The sequence below is a fragment of the Lycium ferocissimum genome, chromosome 6, assembly GCF_029784015.1.
Source record: "Lycium ferocissimum isolate CSIRO_LF1 chromosome 6, AGI_CSIRO_Lferr_CH_V1, whole genome shotgun sequence".
Taxonomy (NCBI): Eukaryota; Viridiplantae; Streptophyta; class Magnoliopsida; order Solanales; family Solanaceae; genus Lycium; species Lycium ferocissimum.
Window position 1 is genome coordinate 71,137,084 of NC_081347.1, and position 9,245 is coordinate 71,146,328.

The following is a 9,245-nucleotide window of genomic DNA, read 5'->3' on the forward strand; positions in this document are numbered from 1 at the left end:
ATTTGACATTTTTATTCACTTATTGTTTCTGCTCTAGATTTTTTTAATTGTTAGATACTTTGCACATAGACATGTATTTACTTAAAAAAAAAAAAAAGAGATCTATGGGACGAACAGATGCTGGTCTGAGAATCTATGTTCTTAGTGGTCCATTGCGTTAAAATATTTTTTTCGCTTATATGAGCCACTGCTATCACCATTTGTGGCTACTAATTTTGTGTGTATTTCCAGTAACTTGTACTGTATTGTTTGCTCATTGTTGCTACTTCATTCGCCACTGTTACTACTGTGGAATTTTTTTGGACTATTTTTGACACTTCTTTGCTTTTGCTGGTTTATTAATATTGAAGAAATGCTACACTTTTGGCCTATGAAGAAATAACCCTCCATTTTTGGGGCCTTCATTTTTGAAAGGCGGATATATATTAATTTTATCAAGTATGTGGTCTCAAAAAAAATTGATATGTTTTATAGCTGTTCTCTATCAAAAGTTTGCATTTTATTTATTTATATGTTACTTTTTAGTAACATTTTTACTAAGTGTTTATGCATGTACCCTGAAAGAATCAGAAGATCTTCATTGAACCACTGTTTGTATTTACTTTGCGTATCTTTTAAAATTGTACAAAACATAAACTCATAGTATAGTGAACACTTTATTTTTGGGATGTCGGGCGGGAGAGTATTACTTGTGTTTTTTTCAAGTTCTATTTCAAGTTCACTCCTCATTTAGGCAAAACTTAGGTCGTAAACATGTTTTATTACCAGATTAACTAAATACACACCTAGTTAAATTTACATCTTTGACGCTAGGCAAAACATTAGGCGTGCGGAATATAATTCTTCTTTTCTCAAGTTCTCGCAGGGATAGATGAATTCATTCATGAAATAGTAGTGCCACATCTATATAGGTGTGTGGATCATTGGCCTTGTCTTTATATTGTATAAAAAATGACTAACTAGAGAAGACTTACAGTTATAGGGTTGTTTAAAGTCATGTATAATTTTTTTAGAAAGAGTACTTACTGTTACCGATTCACAAAAAGATAACTCTGAGTGGTGTTCTCTATTTAATGATTTGTGAGAATGAAAGAATTGAATAGGAAAGATGGGTTTAGAAATTAGTATGGGTAAAGAATTTTTCTTTCTTAACCTGGGGGAACTGAAGAATACATTTTGGAATTTGGCACTTTTTTGAGGGGAGGGACTTAATCACAAAGCGGGTGAGAGTGGGGACTAAAGAATATTGAAGAGGAAAGATGGGTTTAGAAATTAGTAAGGGTAAAGAATTTCTTTCTTAACGTGGGGGGAACTGAAGAATACCTTTTGGAATTTGGCGCTTTTTTGAGGGGAGGGATTTAATCACAAAGTGGGGACTAAAGAATAAAAAAAAATACTATAGCTAGATTCGAACTCGGGTCGCTCACTCGAGTGAAGAGTCAAAGGGGCACGAAGACCAGATGACTCAATCCGGAAAATATATTTGAGGAGTTCTTTTAAAATATATAATAGTTCTTCAAGGAATACACACACACTCACACACACATATATACAAAAAAAATCTGAGGTTAACGGTGCCCGTGCACCCCCTCCTAATAGGTTAGGTCCGCCCTCGTGGTTGAATTCAGTCATTTTGCTTGTGTGTAGAAATAATTGAACTTCATATGTTCATCGGTATTTTGACAATAAAGAAGATGGTGAAGAAGGTGGAAATTAAAAAGAATTTTTCTATCAAAAGATTGTCTTACAGGTTTCATTAATATGGTTAACTTTTTTGAAAAAAAGACCAAGAATATTTTGATTTCTTGATTGTGATTGAAGAATTCAATGATGTGTTCTTGTTGGCTCCTACAAGTATGAGTGGACATGTGAGGCCGACGATATTTTGATTGGGGTGGTGGGGTTTGGAAGGGTAATTTGTATGAGGGGAAGGCGGTGTACATAGTGAGGTGTTGCCTGATGTGGCAGAATAAGTCGATTTGAAGAGTGGATCTTACATGCTTGCAGGTTAATTTTAGCACAAATAAAGTGTTTAATAGGTAGTATATGTTCTTAGTTTAGGTATCATAATGGAAAAAACTGACAAATTTAAGAAGATGCTTATATATTCTGTCTTTTAAAATTGAATGCCCATAAAAAAATTGAAGTTAGGGAGTAGCTATCATCATATTATACTAAAAGGGGAAGCTCCTGCTTTCAAAGTTGGATTACCGCTTTGCCCCTTGTCACGACCCAGCTCCGTGGGCCGTGACTGGTGCCTTACTTAGACACCCACACGGACTTACGAACCAGATCGTCACATTAAGGCTTATTTAGATTTAGCATATGTTATTCATCAAGACCGATAACGACATCTTACAAATACCTAACGAACGTTATCTTAAGCGGTCGCCGTGCGGAAATATATCAAAATCAAAAGAGTGGCGGAATACACATCGCCCAGATGTACACACATATACAAACATATGGGCTGTCTTGGCCATAATAGCGTACGGGGCCGTTTAAGAACGCAAATCAGAATCACATACGAACAAACCGGACCCATGACCCACAAATATGACTACAAGCCTCTACACACATAACAGAACATACGAACATATGACGGGACAGGGCCCCGCCATACCCGAATGATCACAAATGTACAGAATATGCATAGCAGAAAAATATATACCAAAATGTGGGCTCTGGATCGAGGGGAGCTCTCCAAAATAGCAGAATGGGTAGCCTAAACCGGAGGATCACCCAAACGAGCGTCTGTACCTGCGGGCATGAAACGCAGCCCCCGAAGAAAGGGGGGTCAGTACGGAAGAAGTACTGAGTATGTAAAGCAGGGGGGCACAGTAACCCAAATCATGACTGGGGTCAGAAGATACAGAAACAAATACAGAAATGGCAGATCAAACCTGTGCGGAAAACAAATGTACAAAATGCAAATAAAATCATCGCATAGATTTTGCTCGGGAACGTGGTCACCCCCGACACTGGTGCCACAACACATCATACTCCAGAAGATTTCAAATCTCCGTACAAGCTCCGAACAAATCGTATCATCATACATACCATATCATCAGAACATATCAGATGCCATATCACATCATAACACCATGAACGGTAACCGGCCCTATGGCGAGGTCTCGGAAACCGTAACACATCATACTGCCGAATATATCATAGTGCGCACGATTACAAAACCGGCCCGGGTACCGGCGAACGAAATCATAATAATTGGCACGAGCGGAGTAGTGCAGAAACCATATGCACATCAAAAAGTAAATTCCGTGACTCGACACATAATCTCATATACATATATATTAACATCGAGGGGCCCAAAATGAGTATCGAGTCAATCAGAATTAATATACAAAAGTTGCAGACTCTTAAGTTATCAATCAATTTTTTTTTTTTGGAAAACACATCGTAGGTCATTCTCAGAAAATTTAGTATCATTCATAGTGAGGAATATTCAAATAACATTTTAGGACATTTCAAACGGACCTTAGAGTCATAGGCAAACGTTTCCTTTTCATATCATACGAAAGTGAGACAAACAAACCAAATAAGGGAAGTCTCGGGACTTACGGCCCACCGGGTCAAGTTGAGGCTACAGACCTAAATTACAAACATTAGGCCCCATGAAGTCATCTATGAGGGTTTTGAGCGATTCGGATACGTTAGCGAAAATTATGGAGGTTTGAGCATTCTTTTAACCAAATATAAAGATTATAGTTCAATTGTATTTGAATGAATAGTATTCAAAATTAAACTCGGATTTCCAAGCATGCGTAATTATCCTCGAGGTTCCGATCTTAACCTAGTATGACTAGGACATGCCAAAAAAGGAAAGGTAGGCTTTACATACCTTGCACACGCCTTATGCTAGCTTAAACTCAAATCCCGTTTGCTCCAGAATCTACAAATGGTCACAATTACCAAATGTAAGCTATAAGCTTTTGAAGATTCATTCTTAGCCCTTTCTTGTCTACAGAAATTTGGGCAAAGATCTCTCCTATATATCCAACATCCCCGAGAATTAAACTCGGCCAAAATAGCAACAACTAACCCAACAACAACATCAACCACATCAACAATCGAATTAAAATGCATTCTAGCATGAATAGTATTACTTTCTTCATAATGTAATAACTTCCATTCTAACTTCACACTTTCAATCCAAGGTCAACGTTTTATATTTATCTACAATTCAAGGCTATTCAAATACAATTCGGACGCATTTCTCATTATCCCACAAAATATACAAAATTTGCATCAAATCATAATTCATCCCAAACTTCCACAAATGCAACAAAACTACAAAATTGCATTGTCATCTTCCAAAGGTTATTAACAATAACATTAATTCACCCTTTAGACCCTTACTTTCATAATTACATAAAAACTATATTAAAACACCAAATTTCCCATAACAACATATATACATGCCAATTTCAATGCCGACTTGAGTCGTTAAGCCTTTATTTACGTCACAAAGGTCGCAACGACACAACTAACATGCTAAATAAATTTCATTTCATCTCTCCCCTTCATCACATGGCACACGGCCAAACACCTACTCACACACATACACGGCTATGCACACACACATCACAACTTCATAATTCTCATCTACTTCCAATCATTACAACATACATACCTATTCCATAACATAAAAACATAGAAATCTTACCTTCTTCTTCAAATTTCAACTTGCCGCAAACGTGGTTCTTTCACCAAACTAATTATACCACGTCAAAGAGCGTCTTGAGCTTGTTAAGAATTCAAGAAGAACAAGATGTTAGGATGAAGATTGGAGAACTAGAATTTTTTTTTTTTCTTTTCTCCCCTTGTTCGCCGTCCTCTCTCTCTCTGCTCTGGCTTCGCTTATTTTTTCTTTGAATGTTCTATGGATGAACATAGATAATTAGCCTCTTATGCTTAATTAGTCATGTGACTAATCACATGACTAATCTTCATGGGTTTGGGCCAAACCATGGCCGGCCATCCTCCAAATTTGGACCTCATTTTCCCCTTCCTTTTTTTTTTTTGAGCCCAATTCATTATAAGTCTTATTTTGTAATTCCCGGAACTAATTTCCAAAATTCTAATTTTGCCCTTAGGCCTTCTCCGAAGTTTTCGCATCCATATTTCCACAAGTAACATCATACACACCAAATAAACTCAAAATATGACCCTATTCTTACAAGTCGCAATTATTTCCAAATTTCCCGAATATGCAAAAACACGGGATATAACATCCTCCCCCCCCTCTTTAGAACATTCGTCCTCGAATGTTGAATCTACCGCGGGGAACCATGATAAGTTGGGGGAGGTCCACGTGCCACCTACATACTCGTATTTGTTCGGGGATCACGTGAGCATGCATCTTCCACCTCGCTTCTTTTTGCCATTCTCCGATATTACCGTATTAGGGCTATTCGGAATCCTTATTAGTCTAGCGGTTTGTATAATCTTAAATAGAATATATGGCGAACAGAATCATTATCAAAACCAGAAAGTCAGAAGTATGTCAACGAAGCCATATCCGGAGTCAGAAGTACAGGAGCATAGCAGACAGAATCGTAATCCGAACCAGAGACACAGAAGGGGAATAGCTTATCCGAAACATCAGAGTGCTTACTTTCACACACAAATCATGTATGCCAGCTCACACGTCATAATATGCATAGACACATAACAGATATTGCTGCGGAACGTGCAGCCCAATCGATACATATACGTACCCCTTTTTTACTTACAAGGTATTATTTCCTCTAATTTCTTTGCCTCGGGCTTCTTGTCCGATACGTCGGACATAGCAGAGCAGACGGTTTACGTCTTTATAGGCTCCTTTCTTACACCTATGCAGGTAATATTTTTCTTCTTATCGTCGTTTTATCATAAAAGTGCAGTTACAGCATATCTATTTGCGAGGTTTCCGAATTCCCATTTAAGTCCTTCTCCCAATTCCTCCATACGCAATTTACTTGTCATCACAAAGTAATTTATAGGCTGGGGATATCGAATAAAATCTTGCTTAACCATATCCCCTTTTTTAAGATACGGGCATTCCCCCCCCCCCTCAAATCTTCCACTTTCTTTTGCGCTTAATTTGCCACGCTCCGTTTAGCCTATCCCAACCATATTTTCTTAGCTAGTCCTACCTCAACATATCATCTCAAATTACCTTACATCCTACCCCTATTCACTTATAATACCACAGACATGCGTCTTTCATTTATCACCTTAGCACACTTCCCAGGGGGTCACCTATCCTAGAATTGCTCTGGCCCCAACACCCTTAACCTCGAGGCTTTAAGGCATTTTAGTGTCGTAATGCTGGGATAATCACGTCCACTCCCCCACACGACCTTCGTCACATAATTCTAGAGCAAATCGGGGTCTTAACAAATTTTCCGGAAAGTTTTCATAGCGGGTCCCACTCCGATCTAAAGGGGTCGTTTGTTCCTTTGACTATATGGTTTACCGTTTTAGCCTTCCAAATTCCCTATATTCGCCTCTCACCTGTTTATACATAGCTATCTCAAATGGTTCTATTGATTCGGGTTTTTCCTTACTTTTACCAGCACGCAGAAGGAGAAAATCACGTAATATAATGGAATATAGGTCTATCAATGCACATATTCATCAAGAAACGATTAATGATATACCTGGGTCCACGTCTGGCGATGCCTCTGGGTTCTGCCGACTAGTCAGAGCATATATGCGGTTCGAAGGACCGCTAAAATCGGGAACCCCGCCACTCGCCGCCCGCGGCCCGCCGGCCGGCATACTTCGCCCCGCAGGGCGCATGGTTGAAGGAGTAGATGACGAACCAGAAACTGATCCCGTCGGCTGTGCTGCACCGCCTGAACCGCCCGCCCACGGACAATCTCGCATAATATGGCCCTGGCGGCCGCAAGAAAATAGCCCCTCGTAGCCCCAGCTTGCTCCCCCGCGCGATCTCCCACAATATGAACAGGGGCATAGGTGGCCTAGTCCGGCCGGGACCTCTGCCGCCCGAGGACACGAGACTCGGGAACTGCGGTCCGTCCCGATGGTCCTGCGCCATCAAATCGCCTACTGGCAGATTGTGTATCCCGGCCTAACGGAGGGAAATATCCATCGGGCTGACGCTGAGGCTGCCCGCCTCGGGAATCTCCAGAATACCCCGCTGATCTGGCCCTCTTGGGCCGCCTCCTGTCATAATCTCTACCAGACTGATCTCCCCTATGCCGGTCCTCCACACCCTGTGCATAGGCCTGTAACCGGGCGATGTCCATATCAGTCTGCGATGCCATCGCCATGCAACAGTCAACCAAATAGGGGTCCAACCCCATCACGTACCGGTGCATCCAGTCAGCCATATCCGCTACTATAGTAGGCGCATATCGAGCCAGGGAATCAAACTCCAAATTATACTCACGAACACTCCGACCCCTCTGCTTTATCTGCAAAAATCTATCAACTCTCGCCCTTCGCAACTCCGGGGGCAAGAAGTGGCAGGAAAGCATTGTGAACTCATCCCACGTAGGTGGGGGGAGCACCTCACCCCCGGACGGTTCCCGGGACTCGTACCAATTAAGAGCAACATCCCGTAACCTGTGTGAAGCTAGCTCGACAGACTCGGTATCTGAAGCCCTGACCGGTCTCAATGAGCGCTGCATCTGCCGAATGAAATCATGGGGGACCTCATCGGGCTTAGACCCGAAGAACTCTGGGGGGCTACATGTCAAGAAATCACGAACTGTCAAGCTGTCACGTCTGTTCGTATCACCACCCACTAGCTCGCGTCCGCGAGCCTGTCTAGCTACCAGCGTCGTCAACAGCTGTACAGCCTCCCTCAACGACCTGTCCTCCGCCCCTGGCTGAGGAGCTGGAGGCTCGGGCGCTGGAACCCCTCGAGCTACTGGTGGAGCCACCCCCTGATCCATAGTGGCCGCGGCTGCTCCCCCAGACTCCTCTGACGGTGATGGCATAGCAGAGCCTGCTGACTGGGGCGCAGTGTCCTGGATAATCTGGGCAAGGGTCCGAGTAGCTCTCTGGACCCGGCTGGTCTCCCCAGCTGCTGCCGACTTGCCCTTCTGGGCAACTATCGCCTTCCTCGGAGGCATCACTGAAAAACACAACAACCGATCAGAGAAAAGTCACCCTAATAGCACAGTTCTATTGCACGATCTAAGATTCAAAGAAAAGTAACACACTAAATGTCCTGTAGCATCCTATTTATAGATGTGGTGCACAACACACCGATAAACAGGACTCTACGAGACACGGCCTGTAGACACTCCGAGGACTAACCGCTCTGATACCACTTCTGTCACGACCCAGCTCCGTGGGCCGTGACTGGTGCCTTACTTAGGCACCCACACGGACTTACGAACCAGATCGTCACATTAAGGCTTATTTAGATTTAGCATATGTTATTCATATCGAAGACTGATAACAGACATCTTACAAATACCGGAACGAACGTTATCTTAAGCGGTCGCCCGTGCAGAACAGTCATATCAAAATCAAAAGAGTGGCGGAATACACATCTCCCAGATGTACACACATAGACAAACATATGGGTACGTCTTGGCCATAATAGCGTACGGGGCCGCTTAAGAACGCAAATCAGAATCACATACGAACAAACCGGACCCATGACCCACAAATATGACTACAGGCCTCTACACACATAACAGAACATACGAACATATGACGGGACAGGGCCCCGCCATACCCGAATGATCACAAATGTACAGAATATGCATAGCAGAAAAATATATACCAAAATGTGGGCTCCGGATCGAGGGGAGCTCTCCAAAATAGCAGAATGGGTAGCCTAAACCGGAAGATCACCCAAACGAGCGTCCGTACTGCGGGCATGAAACGCGACCCCAAGAAGAAAGGGGGTCGGGGGGTACGAAGAAGTACTGAGTATGTAAAGCAGGGGATTACAGTAACCCAAATCATGACTGGGGTCAGAAGATACAGAAACAAATACAGAAGTGGCAGATCAAACCTGTGCGGAAAACAAATGTACAAAATGCAAATAAAAATCATACATAGGGCTCAGGAACGTGGTCACCCCCGACACTGGTGCCACAACACATCATACTCCAGAAGTTTTTAAATCTCCGTACAAGCTCCGAACAAATCGTATCATCATACATACCATATCATCAGAACATATCAGATGCCATATCACATCATAACACCATGAACGGTAACCGGCCCTATGGCGAGGTCTCGGAAACCGTAAC

At 42.3% G+C, this 9,245-nt stretch overlaps 1 long non-coding RNA gene across 1 annotated transcript; it reads right to left on the reverse strand.

Moving 5' to 3' along the window:
• Nucleotides 1–2,561: 2,561 nt before the first annotated feature.
• Nucleotides 2,562–9,245, reverse strand: LOC132060987 (uncharacterized). The gene is made up of 2 exons (XR_009416073.1): nucleotides 9,005–9,245; nucleotides 2,562–2,760 (listed from the first exon to the last, which is right to left on the reverse strand). It is a non-coding gene; the product is annotated as an uncharacterized LOC132060987 (long non-coding RNA).